Source organism: Pan paniscus, chromosome 14, assembly GCF_029289425.2.
Source record: "Pan paniscus chromosome 14, NHGRI_mPanPan1-v2.0_pri, whole genome shotgun sequence".
Lineage (NCBI taxonomy): Eukaryota > Metazoa > Chordata > Mammalia > Primates > Hominidae > Pan > Pan paniscus.
Genome location: NC_073263.2, coordinates 93,280,964 through 93,297,169, shown reverse-complemented (window position 1 = coordinate 93,297,169; position 16,206 = coordinate 93,280,964). Strand labels below are relative to the sequence as shown.

Here is a 16,206-nt window from a genome sequence, read left to right as displayed (position 1 = left end):
AGAGTGATTTAAACCTGTTGTCAAAACTAGGTTTTCAAAATTAGTTCTAACATCGTTTTCCCCTGTTGTAAAAATGTGCCTTAAAAAAACACTACCTCTGTTCTCCATTAAAAAGGACTTTAAACAAGGACTTCAACCCATTAATGAAAATAAACACTCGACCAAGTGTTCAAGATTTAAAACCAGTCAGATAATACTAGGGAAATGGGTCATCTATCCCAAAAGAGATGTGATACAGTGTCTACCTCTTATAATTTTTTGGTCACTTTAATTAAAATATGCAATTAATTGTTCAGTCTACTAGTTTAAAGAAACATGGTACTAATTTTTCAATTTTCAAATCTAATGATATTAATATATGCTCTTCACACAATCATTATTGAGTACCTATTTGAGATTCAGTATTTTAGGTCAAATCTTGAATATTCCCCTCTTTGGCAATAAGATATTTTCTGTGGCTGCTAACATTTTAACAATAAACTTTGTGACTTAAGGAACAAGCATATAATCTAGATATTATTAACCTCTCTCAGCATTAGCAGAACTTTAATAAAATACTTGCCCTTTAATAATCTGCCAATGAAAAGCCTTCTTTATTCGTCCTTCTTTTATCTTTTGCATTTTGCAATTACAATCAGATATTCCTGTTTACCTCCACCCACAAATTTATCTGACTAATGGCTGGTATATACTTAGTACAAATTGTTCATGCTTGCATTTTCAGATACTCCCTATCTTTCATTCCAAATACATGTGTCCCTGAACTCTGTTATAAAGATAGGCATTAGCACTAGGAAATCTATAAATAGCAATGCTCAGATAAAATAAGCTATTTTAGTCTTCAATTTTATTCCTATTACTCTGGTAATTTTCATTTTGAAAAATATTGCTGTGGAATGTTACATGTCACCTAGGTATCCTTTTATTCCCAGTTTTTCTGATGGGTGGCCTAGAATATTACTGACCAGGAATAATTAATGTATAGTTACCTTTACTTAATTATGCCATCCAAAATATGTTTATGTGATAAGGATTAAGGTTATGCATCCTTCCATTATGTTAATTCATATATGTGTTTGTTTATATAAGGCCTAACTTAAATTGGAAAATGTAGACAAACCAAATACATTGAAGACTATAAATCCTTTGGTTTTACTCAGTTTACAAGATCCCGAAGTTACAGTGTTCCTTATATAACAAGAATCTTGCTGAAAGAGGGTGAAACCAGTAGAGCAAAAAGAGAGCCTCAGACTCCTTGACTTCAAAAGTCATCAAACCATAATGAATCACATTTCTGAGAAGGAAGCTTAACCTAAAAGTTGATAGCTCTACAAATATGAGCCTAAACAAAAACAAAAAGAGATACCTTGAAACTTCCTTCATATTCTCATTTGTTGCACCAAGCAAAAGAAGCTACACATGATTCTACAGATCATGGTGAAGCTGTGTGCCCTGGAAATGGTTAATCTGATTTGTGTTTTGGACTGAAGATGAAAAAGGGAAAGGAAGTGTCTCTCTATCACATGTGTAACCTACTCTAGAGACACAATTTTTTCTACTAGTTCGAAGACAATTGTGGTGGATCTGGCAGCTTTGGCATTTCCATTCCATGCCATTGGATACAAATATGAGTATTCCTTGGTGCTTCCTGCTTCCCATTTTCCCCTATTATACATATGTATCCTTTCTACATTTTAAATGCCGTTGATAGATTTTAAATGTTGAAAAGGTTCTTTACCATGAAAAACAAAGTAGAAGATAGTGCTTGATACTCTTGCTATAGATGCTATAGATGAAGGACCCATCCTGTTTCTAAATGCAATTAATTTGTAAGAGACAAACTTCAATCATCTTAAATTATGCCCCCACAGATTCTGCCAAAAATTCTGAAATAATTTTATACACTCCTATAAAATCATCAATTTCATCATAATTTGAACGTGAATCCTCTTCACCTCTTCTAGAAGTTCAGTAAAAAAAATTATAACAACAGGAGCTGAACTTGAGGTTCTTTCCAACTCTGTAGACCTTTACTGACTTTCCAAAGGAAAAGGGGTAGAAGATTCACTTGTTGGGAGAAAAGCAAAAAGAAAAGATACTCTTAGATATATTAGATAAGGATAATTTATTCACAGTTTGGTTTTCTTGGTGGAAAAGATGTTTTCAGCCATATAAGTGAGATAGCCCCACGGTAATAATTACATACATTACTAAAAGCTTCTAGCTCTTTGGCAAAGCTGCTACATAGAAACAGAAGGTTTTTGGATGACCAGTTTGAAAGCTGTCCAATTTCTAGCCATGTCTATGGCTATAAAATTATACTTATTATTCTTTCTGTAGTTAGAAATGTGGAGAGATTTATTTCCACACACACTAACCTAAGGTTGACAGCAAATATCATAATGCAACTTAAGGACGTAAGCATTATTAAACACCAGTGGAGCCTGAAGAGTTTGAATAAATGTCATGCTCCCGGAATTAAGCCTATCCTCATCTAAGAAAGCAAACTAGGGGAGTTCCAATTGCAGCCACTGGATATGATAGTTGCATACGTTTTCTATAATTTCCAGTAATTGTTACCCTCAAAACATCTGTTTTGTGGGCATCTGTTGAATACCAAACATATGGGCACGTAGCCACATCCAAGACCAACTGCAATGTCAACTTCTAGTTCGTGCCAAATAGTTGAACCTGCCTCTTCTTTCAGGACTAGTGTGCATAATATTAATTTTCTACTATGTGGATTTCATTTAAGATGATTCATGAAATGGCCATTAATTTTTTCATGAACATCTAGAAAGTAAGAGCATTTTAAAAACATTTTCTGTTTTTAATATTAGTCTTAGGTGGAGCAAAGTACTTTTCAATGCAACAAAATTCTGCATGGGTTTGTCTGTGAACTTTCTTTTTCTGGGAACATTCATGGGATTCTCAGCGGGATACATGATCCCCAAAGGTTAAGAACCACTAGCCTGAACTTTTGCCATATGTTTGCTCTGCCTTCTGGCATTTGCTTTTCCTGTGCGCCTGTAGTTTGACCCCCTGCAGGTCCTGATCTTCATTATTCATGTAGGTCTTGACTCTGGCCTGCCTTGTAGCTCATGAGCTCATGTTCCCTCCATACCTGCTCTGGCCTCCTATCCAAAGCTTTGTCTTGGCCTGCCCTGCTCTGGAAGCCCTCAGTACAACCACCTAACAAGCACTGTTTTACATTAAGCAGATTTTTTTTCATTGAAAACATGACCTTTATTTTCACAAGTTAAGTTTACAGGTAATAAATAATGATGGCACCTCAAAGACGCACTAACTTTCACTTATGAGGAAATAGATTGTAAATTGCTTTCTCTGCTACTATAAATGATATTAAATTTTTCTGAAAGAATCGACTATTTTTTCAGACCTATGAATATTTTCATCCCCTGAATATTTGTATATATAATTTATCATTAAGTCCAGTATATCTCAATACTGATTTACCATCTAAACAAACATATACACTCAGTGTGTAATATCAAGAATTTTTAAATTTAATTTTGGATTCATTAATAAAGTGTTGTATTAGATAAGATTTGACTATGTGACTATAAACTCTGTTTTTTTATTATAAACTCTATGCATTTTAAACTAACTGATCCCATTTAATATGAATCTATCTACCTTAGCAATAATCTTAAATAACATTAAGTGTTCTTCACTGAATAGACATTTAAAATTTTTTCCCACCTTTACTTATTTTGAACACTTCCCTGTGTTTTTCTGTAATGTACAGGATATTAATTTACTTTAGTTGACAGTGACATTCTGAATGAGAATCATGCCCTGCCTCATTTCTTCCATTAAACTGCAATTTCAAGTGTCCTCTTTGCTTTCTGTTCTTAATAAATAAAACTGTTAATGTTCCAAGTGATAAAATTCTCACTCAAATCATGATTTAATAAATGCATTAGAATGAAATGGAAATGTCTAATGATATAATATTTCAATTAAGTTCTGAAGACAAAATTGAAAAAAAACTCAAAATTTATATTTTGTTTCAAAAAAATCCAATATTTCTAAAAATTCTGCATTCCCCACCTTGACATCAAAATCCTGTCTGATAGTAAAAATATCTTATTTTTACTAAGCACCTAGGACAGTCCCTATTATGCAAATACACACTCATGCATGCAGCCAATCCCCTTAATCGTGCATTCTGAAATGAGAGGCCTGGCTAATTGGAATGCTTGCTGGAGAACAGATGGGGCACTGGTGTTGAGACTCTATCTTAATTTATTGTCCTGGGGTTTTCCTAATTACCTACTTAATTGGCACAGCCACACCACTTTGAAATAATAATGTACAGCTAATTATCACCGATTTAAGCTTGCTAATAGCTTATTCTTACCAGCTAACTTCAAGAAATCAAGCAGAGAGCAGGAACTGCCACAGGGAAATCACTCTGCCTGGCCTGCTTTAGACAACTATATGAGTGCAATGTCCTTTACAGCTGTGTTGATTTGGTCTCTGCTCAAAAAGGCAAAATTGTGATGCTTTGCTGGCTGTTTAAAGGAGCAGTAGCTCTTCCTTACTTTGCTCAACTTTGGAGACCTCCGTAACTGGTATGTATCAATCACTCAGGGTCTTTGATGTGCACATTATTAGCATGCTATATAAACAGAAATGGATTGGGGAAATTGAATCAGGACAATTACGTCTCCAAAATAAAAGAATCCAACTCTATGGTTTAGCTCCCCTCTTTCCAAGCTAAAAGAAGACTCACAATGTCCACAAAGGAGCTTAGCACAACTCTTATTCAGGAATAAGGAAATTTTCCTTCTTCAAATGTTAGAAGCAAAACAAGGAAAAAGCAATGTATTTAACAGAAGGGACCTCTGTGAAATGAATATAGAAAAACAGGAGAAAAAAATGGTTAGGAACTTGGGAATATTAAGAGATTTCTCTATCCTAAGGAGAGGATACTGTAATCCTGCCTTCACTTACTCTCATTCTGCATTTATTTTAGGTACCTTTAAAAATTCAGGTATCTCTAGGTCAGATTCCCTAGAAGCAGTGCCTAAGACAGTAATCGGTATGCAGGCCACTCATCAGGGAGTGCTCTTAGGTAAAAGCGAGCAAGGGAAGCAAGGGCAGGTGTGGCGGAAGAAGCTAAGTGGGGATGTGGGCTCAGCTTCAGCCAGATACCACAAGAAGCACTGAACCATGCATTTCACCAGGTTTGGTCCCACACCTTGAAGCAAGGGGCAAGCCTCTTCTATCCCTGTGTCAGTCAGTCATTGCCTGTAAGTTGCTGCCAAGAGCCTGAGGTAGGTGGCAGTCTAATCCCTTTCCACAGGTGGATGAGATGGATGAGAGCCAGCCTCCATGATAACTCCCCACAGTTTCATCCCTCATGCTTTTGCATAGTCCCCTTCTACAATGAAGAGGGATGACCTGTGTAACCTATGGAATATTGCAAAAACAATAGTATGTGATTCCTGAGGCCAGCTCATATAAGACGGCAGCCTCTGCCTTGCTCTCTCTTAGATTTCTTGTCCTGAGGGAAGTTAGCTGCAATGTGAAGACACTCAAGCAGTCCTATGGAGAGGTCATTGTGACAACAAACGGAGGCCTCCCACCAACAGCCATGTGAGCAAGCAATCTTGGGAGATGATACTCCATCCCCAGTTGAGCTTTCAGATGACCACAGCCCTAGCTGCCTTCTTGACAGCAGTGTCTCTAATGACCCGAGCATGAACCCCACAACTAATTAGCTCCCAAATTCCTAACAGAAAATAGGATAATAAATGCTTATGGTTGGTTTAAGCCACTGCGTTTTGGAATGATTTGTTAGATTGCAATAGATAAGAAATAATACCAATGGCTCCTATTTGTTGAAGGCAATTTCCCAGGGACTAGAGCAGCTGTGAGTTGGAACACAGCAGCCAGGAGGCAGGTAAAAGGGCCAGGTGAAGAGGATATGAGAAGGGCCAACAGCAGCACCCACAACCTTAGTTATTTCTCATATTATATTTGTTCCACTACACTTTCCATACCACTTAGACACAACGTGTAATGTTATGAACTTAATGAGGACTCAGTCATGAACTTAACAATGGCTTAGACATTTTCATTTTTAAAATGTTAATTGGCAACAATGTACAATTCAAGACCTTGTGAAAATATTCTTCAAAAATGAAGATGTCTGCAGACAAATGAAAGCTGCAAAAATTCATCACCTGTAATAATCAACAAAAGCTATACTAAGGCTAAAGCAAAAAGATTCTAGATAAACACATGAAACTGGAGAAAAAAACAAGAGCACCAGAAAGCATAAAATGTGTGAGAAATTATAAGTAAGTATTATTATATAGCAGTAGTTGTCCTGGGGATTGTGAAAATATTGGTAAGAGTAAGCTATTTGTTGGTAAAATAGCATAAAAAAAGGGAAGAGTGTAATGGAGTGAAACTATCCTAAGTTTCTTATATTGTTCAATGAAGTAGTAAAAGTTACAATTTAGACAGTAAAAATTAAAAATGCATATTGTGATCTCTATAATAACCATTAAGAGAATAAAGAAATACAAATTTAAAAAGTTATAAAAGGATAAAAATAATAAATATATGTTAAACTCAAAAGAAGGCAAGAAAGGAGGAATTTTTAAAAAAGACATGCAGTAAAGAGAAAAAAAAGAGCAAGACAGCAGTCTTAAGCCCAGCTACCTTCAGGATATTGTATATTTCTGTATACAAAAGGATTAAATATTCCAATGATAAAGACTGATTTATCATCACTTAATAAATACTGTTGGCCTTCACCCAAAAAAAGGTAGCTAGTTAAATTAGTTATAAGTCAACCACGGTTATGGTGAGGCATAACCATGTGCATAGGACACAACACCCCAAAATATAACTGTAGGAGACCAGAATATGTCACCCCAAAATATAACTTTTTGTCATTTTGATTGCTTTGAACTGGTTATTTTGAGAAACTGAAGACACAGGAAAGGCTCTGAAAACCTGCTCCTTTGTAAAAGAAGTTTACATATATAAAGAAAATTTTCCTTAGTAAAGGTATCTGAATCAGGAAGAGAACTTCTAGGAGACCTAGTTTGTCTTTATCACCAGCGCGAAGTTTACCTGTGTAACAAGGCAAATTTTATTTCCCATCCCTTTCCTCCACTCACCCTCTCAATAGTTTGTCTTCACTACCCACTAGAAGATCCAGCTCTGTATTCCTTTCTTTAGCTCAGGATGCTATATAAGCTTCAATTACCTGGCCTTTCCTTAAGCCCCATATTTTTGTGGGACTCCCATTCCTATATATGTAATTAAAATCATTTTTCTATTAATCTGCCTTATATTAATTTAATTTGTACTCCAGCTAAAGAATTTCAGAGTGTGGAAGGAAGACATTTTCCCCTCCCTGACAATTATATTAACATTACGTCAAAAGAATAGGTTGAATACTGGAAGACTAAAATATAAATTAAATTCTTCCTCTGTCACAAAGACCTGAAATAATTTTTCTAAATTAGGGTGCCATAATTCTAACATAATTTTAAACAACAAAATTTTCATAATACACGAAATCTAAAGTATAAACTATGACAATATAATTTGAAAAGGTTATGCCTTATTTATAATGTAAAATGCATTTTTAATTTTTGGCAAACATAGAATAGTGTTTATTTTCATTTATGTTGGCAAAGCCGCTGATGGATTTTACAATTCCTATTTTTTCAGCTATTACAGAAACTAAATTAAGCTATGGAAACTGCTAAATTATTTTGTTTCATAGCTTTCCTTTAATGGCTTTGGTTTGGTTTAAATTTATAGAAAGTAGTTTCTGCTAGAGCTATTCTCTTGGGAATTACTCAAAGTAAATTTTAAAAAAGGATTCCTGAGGAAAACTATTGTTAAACAAATATTATAGGCCATTGTTTTGAACTGAACTTTTGCACTAGGCCTCAACAGACCAGCCTAAACCAAAATGGAATCAGTCATGCTAAATGCCATATCATCAAACTGAAGCTTTAAGGAAACAGATCCCAAAACAGACCAGTTTTTCCTAAAAACAGGAGATTCCAGGAAATCTGAGTCACTGTAATAAGGAAGTCCCCTCTGCTTTAACCCTTTTAAAAAGTAATCTGAGATGGAGTCTCGCTCTGTTGCCCAGGCTGGAGTGCAATGGCGTGATCTCAGCTCACTGAAAGCTCCGCCACCCGGGTTCACGCCATTCTCCTGCCTCAGCCTCCCGAGTAGCTGGGACTACCCTCAAAAAAAAAAAAAAAATTAATCTGAAGTAACCTGATGTTAACCAATCAGTTTATTTTATTTTATTTTTTCCTATTGTTCTGTTTTCTCATTTCCACCTTACAAAACCCACTGTCCTGAACTTGCCCAATGGGAGTTCTCATTCCATTTTCTGGAATAGAGGATTCTCTCATTCATGAATCACAAATAAAAGCCAATTAGATCTACAACTAAATTTGCTGTAATTTTTTCTTTTAACACTATTGAGGATATACAACTAATTAATAAAACTAACTTAGAAAATATTAATTTTTACTTCCCTTTTTTATGAATTACACAAAGCTGTGGTTTTGTTAGTAATTTGGATGTTTTCCTTGTCTATTTTTTAAAGCAATCTTTCCTTTTATTTTAATTAATGGGTTATAGTAGGAAATCCAAACAAGTCAACAACTGTTCTCAGTCATTTATATTTTATCTCTGTGTGGATGGGCACTGTATCTACAATACAGTATAATAAAAAATGATCTACATTCAGCATATGAGATGGCAAAAAAAAAGATTGTGGAAAAATTGAGTATTATTAGCTTTCATGAAAATTTTGACAAGGGAGTTTGAACTACTTTTTAATTAGAAGAACATGATTTTAAAAAACACTTTTCATCTAAACTTTAAAATAATTGTGTGTGTTAATATGTATGCATATATAAACATACCTATATTTTCTCAGATACAGAAGGTTCAGTTAAGCATATTCCTCAATTCCAGCCATACTATCACAATTCACCCTTGAACATTCCTGCTTTATTATTTTATTATCTTAATTTTTTAATTCATCCCTCACCCTCTTTCTTTTCTATAAATACTCATTCTAATGTATATAATATAAATACTCTGCTATATCCCATCCTTGAAAATATATACTGATTTTATTTAATAATGTTTTTAATTCATATAATGGCATTGTACTATTGTTCTCATTCTACACCATGTGTTTTCTCTGTAATCGCAATGAGATTTTTTGCTGTATGAAAATGTGTTCATTGCTTCTGACTGCTTCATAATGTTCCAAAGTCTTATATTTTACTTTTCCATTTTTCCTAGATGTGGATAGTTTGCTTCTAACGCTCAGCTATCACAAATAATCAAGAATGCCTCCTCTGGGTATAAGCAAGTTTCCTTAGGACACATCCTAAGTAGTGGACTCTAGTGCATAGGGTATGTGAGTTTTGCCAGGTGCAGCAGGAGGAAACTGTACCAGTGCACAAAATGATCATCCACACAGAAAACCTAATATGATCAAAAGACCAACCATTAGAAACAGAGTTCAGAAAAATAGCCATTTATAGCATTATCCTAATATCTTTGTTCAAATCAATCTATATAGTCAATATAACTCCAATTGAAATCCAACAAAAAGATATTATATTTTGAAAACTAAATTTCAAAATATCTAAGAGAATTTTGAAAATGAGAGTAAATATAGTGACTTACCTTACAAGATTTTATAAAATCCTTAAAAGCAAAAGCAAATGCAATAACAGAAATCAGTAAAAATCTGCAGAAAACAACTACTGACTTATTAACAGACGATAGGCCAGTATAATTACATGAACTTAGAATGAGTGTGAGGTGAAAGAAAAGAACACAAAGCGGGAAAGGATGGACTGTTTTAGGGTTTTTTGGGGAAATTGGATCAGAATATGGAAAATTTGACTTGGAAACTTACCTTATATATACAGATATATTCCCTATGTATTATGTATAATAAGAGAAAAAACCATACAGCTAGTAGAAACAATATAGTAGAATCTATTTTTGAGTTGATGCAGGCAAGAAATTTTAAACAAAAAAGAAAACTTGATAACCTTGATATCAAAGTTAAGAATTTATATTTACCAAGGTCATCTTAGACTAAGTTACTAATCACTTAACTTTTATTTTATTTTACATTAAATGAACTATTTTCTTAGATAAAAAAATGTTTTCAATCTCTAAAAGGAACAAATTAATATATGGAATATAAAAAGGAACTTCTACCAATAAATACATTTAATCTGAAAAAAAATCTAGTAGAAAACCCAGCTAACACAGAAAAGGAAACTCAGATAAAACAGAAAAAAATAGAAATATGGTAATGCATTTTTCAAAAACTATAGTTAATGTTAAGAATGATAAGAAAATAACTCATCCATGAAACAAGAATGGGGTATGAATTTAAAAAGAGACCAATGAAAAATATTTGGAAATTAAAGATATGAAAAGAAACATCACTTTATTCACCACCAAAGGAATTCAGTCTTTCACCCAGTTCCCAGTTCACACATCAAAGCACCTTGACTGAAGGCTGGGATCCCTTGAGAAAGAACCTTGCATAAGTACAACCACTATGTAATATAAATCTTCCTCCATCCATTCCTTACAGGGACCTGTGGCTATTTTGCTTCCAGGAATTATTAGACACTAGCTCTGTACTGACTTTTATCCCAAAGACCCAGAATACCATTATCCTGTGAGTCTAAATAGAGGCTTACAGAGGTCAAATGAAAATCGAGTTTTAGGCTCAGTCTGTCTCACATTGGGACATTCAGTCCACAGACCCACCCTGTAGTTATTTCACACTCCTGAACACAGATTTGAACTAGACATACTCACCCATCGCACAATCCCCATAAAGAGTCCCCAACTCATGGAGTGAACGCCAAATTGAAATTCCTGAAATTCGGGCCAATATCCCTGATGAACATCAATATGAAAATCCTCAATAAAATACCGGCAAATTGAATCCAGCAGCACATTGAAAAACTTATCTACCACAATTAAGTCACCTCATCCCTGGGATGCAAGGCTGGTTCAACATACGCAAATCAATAAACATAATCCATCACATAAAAGAACCTATGACAAAAACCACATGATCATCTCAACAGATGCAGAAAATGCCTTCAATAAAATTCAACATCCCTTCATGTTAAAAACTCTCAATAAACCAGGTATTGATGGAACATATCTCAAAATAATAAGAGCTATTTATGACAAACCCACAGCCAATATCATACTGAATGGGCAAAAGCTGGAAGCATTCCCTTTGAAAATGGGCATAAAACAAGGATGCCCCTTCTCAACACTCTTATTCAACACAGTATTGGAAGTTCTGGCCAGGGCAATCAGACAAGAGAAAGAAATAAAGGGTATTCAGATGGGAAGACAGGTATAACTTGTCTCTGTTTTCAGATAACATGATTCTATATTTAGAAAACCCCATCATTTCAGCCTAAAACTCCTTAAGCTGATAAGCAACTTCAGCAAAGTCTCAGGATAAAAAAATCATCGTGCAAAAATCACAAGCATTCCTATAACTCAACAATAGACAAGGAGATAGCAAAATCATGAATGAAATCCCATTCACAATTGCTACAAAGAGAATAAAACACCTAGGAATACAGCTAACAAGGGATGTGAAGGACCTCTTCAAGGAGAACTACATACCACTGCTCAATGAAATAAGACAGGACAAAAACAAATGGAAAAACATTCCATCCTCATGGATATGAAAAATCAATATAGCAGGGCATGCCCGGTGGCTCATGCCTGTAATCCCTGCACTTTGAGAGGCTGAGGTGGGTGGATCATAAGGTCAGGAGTTTGAGACCAGCCCAGCGAACATGGTGAAACCCCATCTCTACTAAAAATACCAAAATTAGCCAGGTGTGGTGGTGCATGCTGTAATCCCAGCTACTCGGAAGCTAAGGCAGGAGAATTGCTTGAACCTGGGAGGCAGAGGTTGCAGTGAGCCGAGACTGTGCCACTGCACTCCAGCCTGGGCGACAGAATGAGACTCTGTCTCAAAAACAAAACAAAACAAAACAAAAATTGTGAAAATGGCCATACTGCCCAAAGTAATTTACAGATTTAATGTTATTCCCATCAAACTACCATTGACATTCTTCACAGAATTAGAAAAAACTACTTTAAATTTCATATGGAACCAAAAAGAGCCCGTATAGCCAAGACAATCAAGTAAAAAGAACAAAGCTGGAAGCATCACACCGCCTGACCTCAAACTATAGTACAAGGCTACAGCAACCAAAACAACATGGTACTGGTACCAAAACAAATATATAGACCAATGGAACAGAGCAGAGACCTCAGAAATAACACCTCAAATCTACAACCATCTGATCTTCACCAAACTTGATAAAAACAAGCAATGGGAAAAGGATTCCCTATTTAATAAAAGGTGCTGGGAAAACTGGCTAACAATATGCAGAAAACTGAAACTGGACCCCTTCCTTACACCCTATATAAAAATTAAGTCAAGACAGATTAAAACTTAAATGTAAAACCCCAAACCATAGAAACACTAGAAGAAAACCTAGGCAATACCGTTCAGGACATAGGCATGGCCAAAGACATCATGATAAAAACACCAAAAGCAATTGCAACAAAAGCCAAAATTGACAAATGGGATCTAATTAAACTAAAAAGCTTCTGCACAGCAAAAGAAACTATCATCAAAGTGAACAGGCAACTTACAGAATGGGAGAAAATTTTTGCAATCCACCCATCTGACAAACGTCTAATATCCAGAATCTACAAACTTCAATTTACAAGAAAAAAAAACCATCAAAAAGTGGGCAAAGGATATGAACTGACACTTTCAAGAGAAGACATTTATGCAGCCAACAAACATATGAAAAAAACCTCAACATCACTGATCATTAGAGAAATACAGCTCAAAACCACAATGAGATACTATCTCACACCAGTCAGAATGGCGATCATTAAAAAGTCAGAAAACAACAGATGCTGGAGAGGCTGTGGAGAAATAGGAGTGCTTTTACACAGTTGGTGAAAGCATAAATTAGTTCAACCATTGTGGAAGACAGTGTGGTGCTTCCTCAAGGATCTAGAACCAGAAATATCATTTGACCCAGCAATCCCACTACTGGGTATATACCCAAAGGATTATAAATCATTCTACTATAAAGACACATGCGTATGTATGTTTATTGCAGCACTATTTACAATAGCAAAGACATGGAATCAATATACAAATGTCCATCAATTATAGACTAGATAAAGAAAATGTGGTACATATACACCATGGAATACTATGCAGCCATAAAAACGAATGAGACCATGTCCTTTTCAGGGACATGGGTGAAGCTGGAAGCCATCATCCTCAGCAAACTAACACAGGAACAGAAAACCAAACACCGCATGTTCTCACTCCTAAGTGGGAACTGAATAATGAGAACACATGTATATAGGGAGGGGAACATCACACAGCAGGGCCAGTCGGGGTGGGGAGCAAGGAGAGGGAGAGCATGAGGACAAATAGCTAATGTATACAGGGCTTAAAACCTAGAGGACAGGTTGATAGGTGCAGCAATCCACCATGGCACACATACACCCATTTAACAAACCTACACCTTCTGCACTTTTATCCCAGAACTTAAAATAAAAGAAAATAAAATAAAGGAAAAGAAAAATAAAATAAACCACCTAAAAGTTGAGCTGAACACAATAAAAAAAAGAAATTCCTCTCCTGACAAAAATACTAAAACAAAAATGTATCATATCCCTGTGGAATTGCTGAGATTAGGGCCACTTCAAAAACATGAAAAACACAGTGGTGATGATTCCTAACACCTCGCTACTTACCTCGCCTATTTGGCTGGTATGTGCACACTGAGATGGACTTGGTGAAGGTTGGCTTATCAGAAACAGAGTCAGAGGGTGACTCCAATTACAGATGTTCCTTTATACGTGGTGACTACTTGGGCAAATCCAAATATGTCCTGACACCTGCTATGCAGCTAATGATTTGGCAAATTCTTTTACCTCCTTACCAATTAGTAAGGACAGTTGGAAATAATTCACTTTTAGCTGGCAAGGACCCCTTCACTGTTAGATGTCAAAAACTTTCCCAGTCCATGGTAGACAGGAGCCTTGATTGTCTAGATATCCTGTAGGACATAATGCTGACAATAAAATATGGATCACATCATCCCAAATGTCTTAGTAGACATATTTGTGCCTCTGTGGTGGAAAGTATTGACATTTCAAGTGCTTGACAATTCAGCAATGTTTCTAAATGTGGCCTGGATGTTACTGGGATATTCTTCTTATATAAAAGGAAAATTTCTGCACCTAAGATAACCTAAAACTCAGGAAGAGATACAGTGCTTTTTAGATTCCTTTACATACTAGAAAAAAGTCATATTATTCACTTTGGTGTGTTGCTCTAGCCCATTTACAGAATAGCCCAAAAGAGCTTTAATCTGAGAAAGAAAAGGCTCTGTTCCTTACTCATTTGCAGGGTGCTCCGATGGTGAGTCCAGTTAACCCTGTTTACTTATTCAGTGCTATCTGAAGTTTCATGGCTGTGTGGGTTAGTTGGTTATTTGGTTAGTTGCTTTGCAATTGAGCTCTGGTAGAAACTACACACTTGACCATGACCTAGCAAGTGACCGTGCAACCTGAGATTGCCGTGAAGAACTAAGTACTACCTGATCTGCCAGGCTATAAGACTAGGCTCGAATAGAAGTAATTACAACCAAGTGGAAGTGATCTATTGGAAATCAGGCTCAAGCGGTAGAGAAAGAACAAGGCACACGAAAAGGTAGCCCAGACTCAGCATCTACTCATGCTACATTGCTCATCTATTTCAATGGAAATTTATGACCTCATGGGGAATAATCAGTTGATGAGGGATACATAAAATTCAGGGTTAGTTTACAGAGAAACCTGTACAATAAATAAGCAACAAGCAGAAATATAATGCCATGGCAATGAAGCCCCTCTAAAGAGTGGTAATAAAAAATAGTGTAAAATTGAAATGCATAAGTGGACTCATGTGCAGTTCCTATGGTTGTTCACTCCGTGTGGCAGGAGACAAGCATGTGTTGGATCTATGCTGATTCACGGACAATGGCTAAACATGGCTGGATGGTCAGGGACATCAAAACAATGAGTTTGCAAGATTGGTGACAAGAAGGTCTATTCAGTGGCCAGGATAGATACTTTTAAAACCTTTCACTTGTATGAGCCCCTTATTGTTCCTGAGCCAGTTTGTAACATTTCACCTGCATTGGTTTCGTTTTGCTAGTGAATAGATTATATTAAAGGTTGGGTTTTGTTTTGTTTTCCAACTGGGTTGTTTTGGTGGTGAAATACAACACCTTGAAGGACTTCAGATCTTCTGTAGATGGGTTTTATTATAAAAACACCCTAGACAAAATATACTGATTTTTCAAGTGCAAGAAATGATTGCTGATCATTGTAGGTGTTTAGATAAAAAGAACAGCTACTTTACTTGTAAAATAAAATGCTAATTCTTTTTAGCTGTAGAAAATAGCCAGCAATAGCCCAGATCTTTATCCCATGCATACAGCCCATCTGATGAGAGAATGAGGCAATTAGGTGTCCTATCCCAAAAAAGAAACAGATTTTAGATTATAGAAAGGTTATGTGAAATACCTTATATATGAATTATTCATAGAGTATTATTAGAAATAATTATTTACTAAATGAATATAAAATTCTGAATTTCAGTCCAATTCAAAAAGTACTGACATAGAATCTAGTGTTTGCCAGGACATACACTGACTGGTCAACTAAACACACACACAAATAATAATTTCCTCTAGTTTTAAGAGCTTTACATCTTAAGTATCAATTATCAAGCAAAGGAACACAAAACGAGGCCTGAATTTAACCTGTGAAATATGATGGACATGGTGGTAGAAATGTGAGTTAGCAAGCCCTATGGAATGTGTATTATTTTGAATCAACAGATAACCATTTCTAGCATTTCATGTAAAAAGTATGAAAACCTCTTTTTATTCAACTTTTTAAAATATATGTTAAACAATCAGTAATACCTATCACATCATGTAAATATATTATCTTTCTGTCTTTCACTGTCCAATACAGTAGCCACTAGCCATATTTACAATTTAAAATTGTAAT

At 35.5% G+C, this 16,206-nt stretch overlaps 1 protein-coding gene across 1 annotated transcript in view; it reads right to left on the bottom strand.

Moving 5' to 3' along the window:
• The window catches only part of GPC5 (glypican 5), a 1,460,504-nt gene that overhangs the window by 1,110,301 nt on the left and 333,997 nt on the right, over positions 1 to 16,206 (bottom strand). The window lies entirely within an intron of this gene.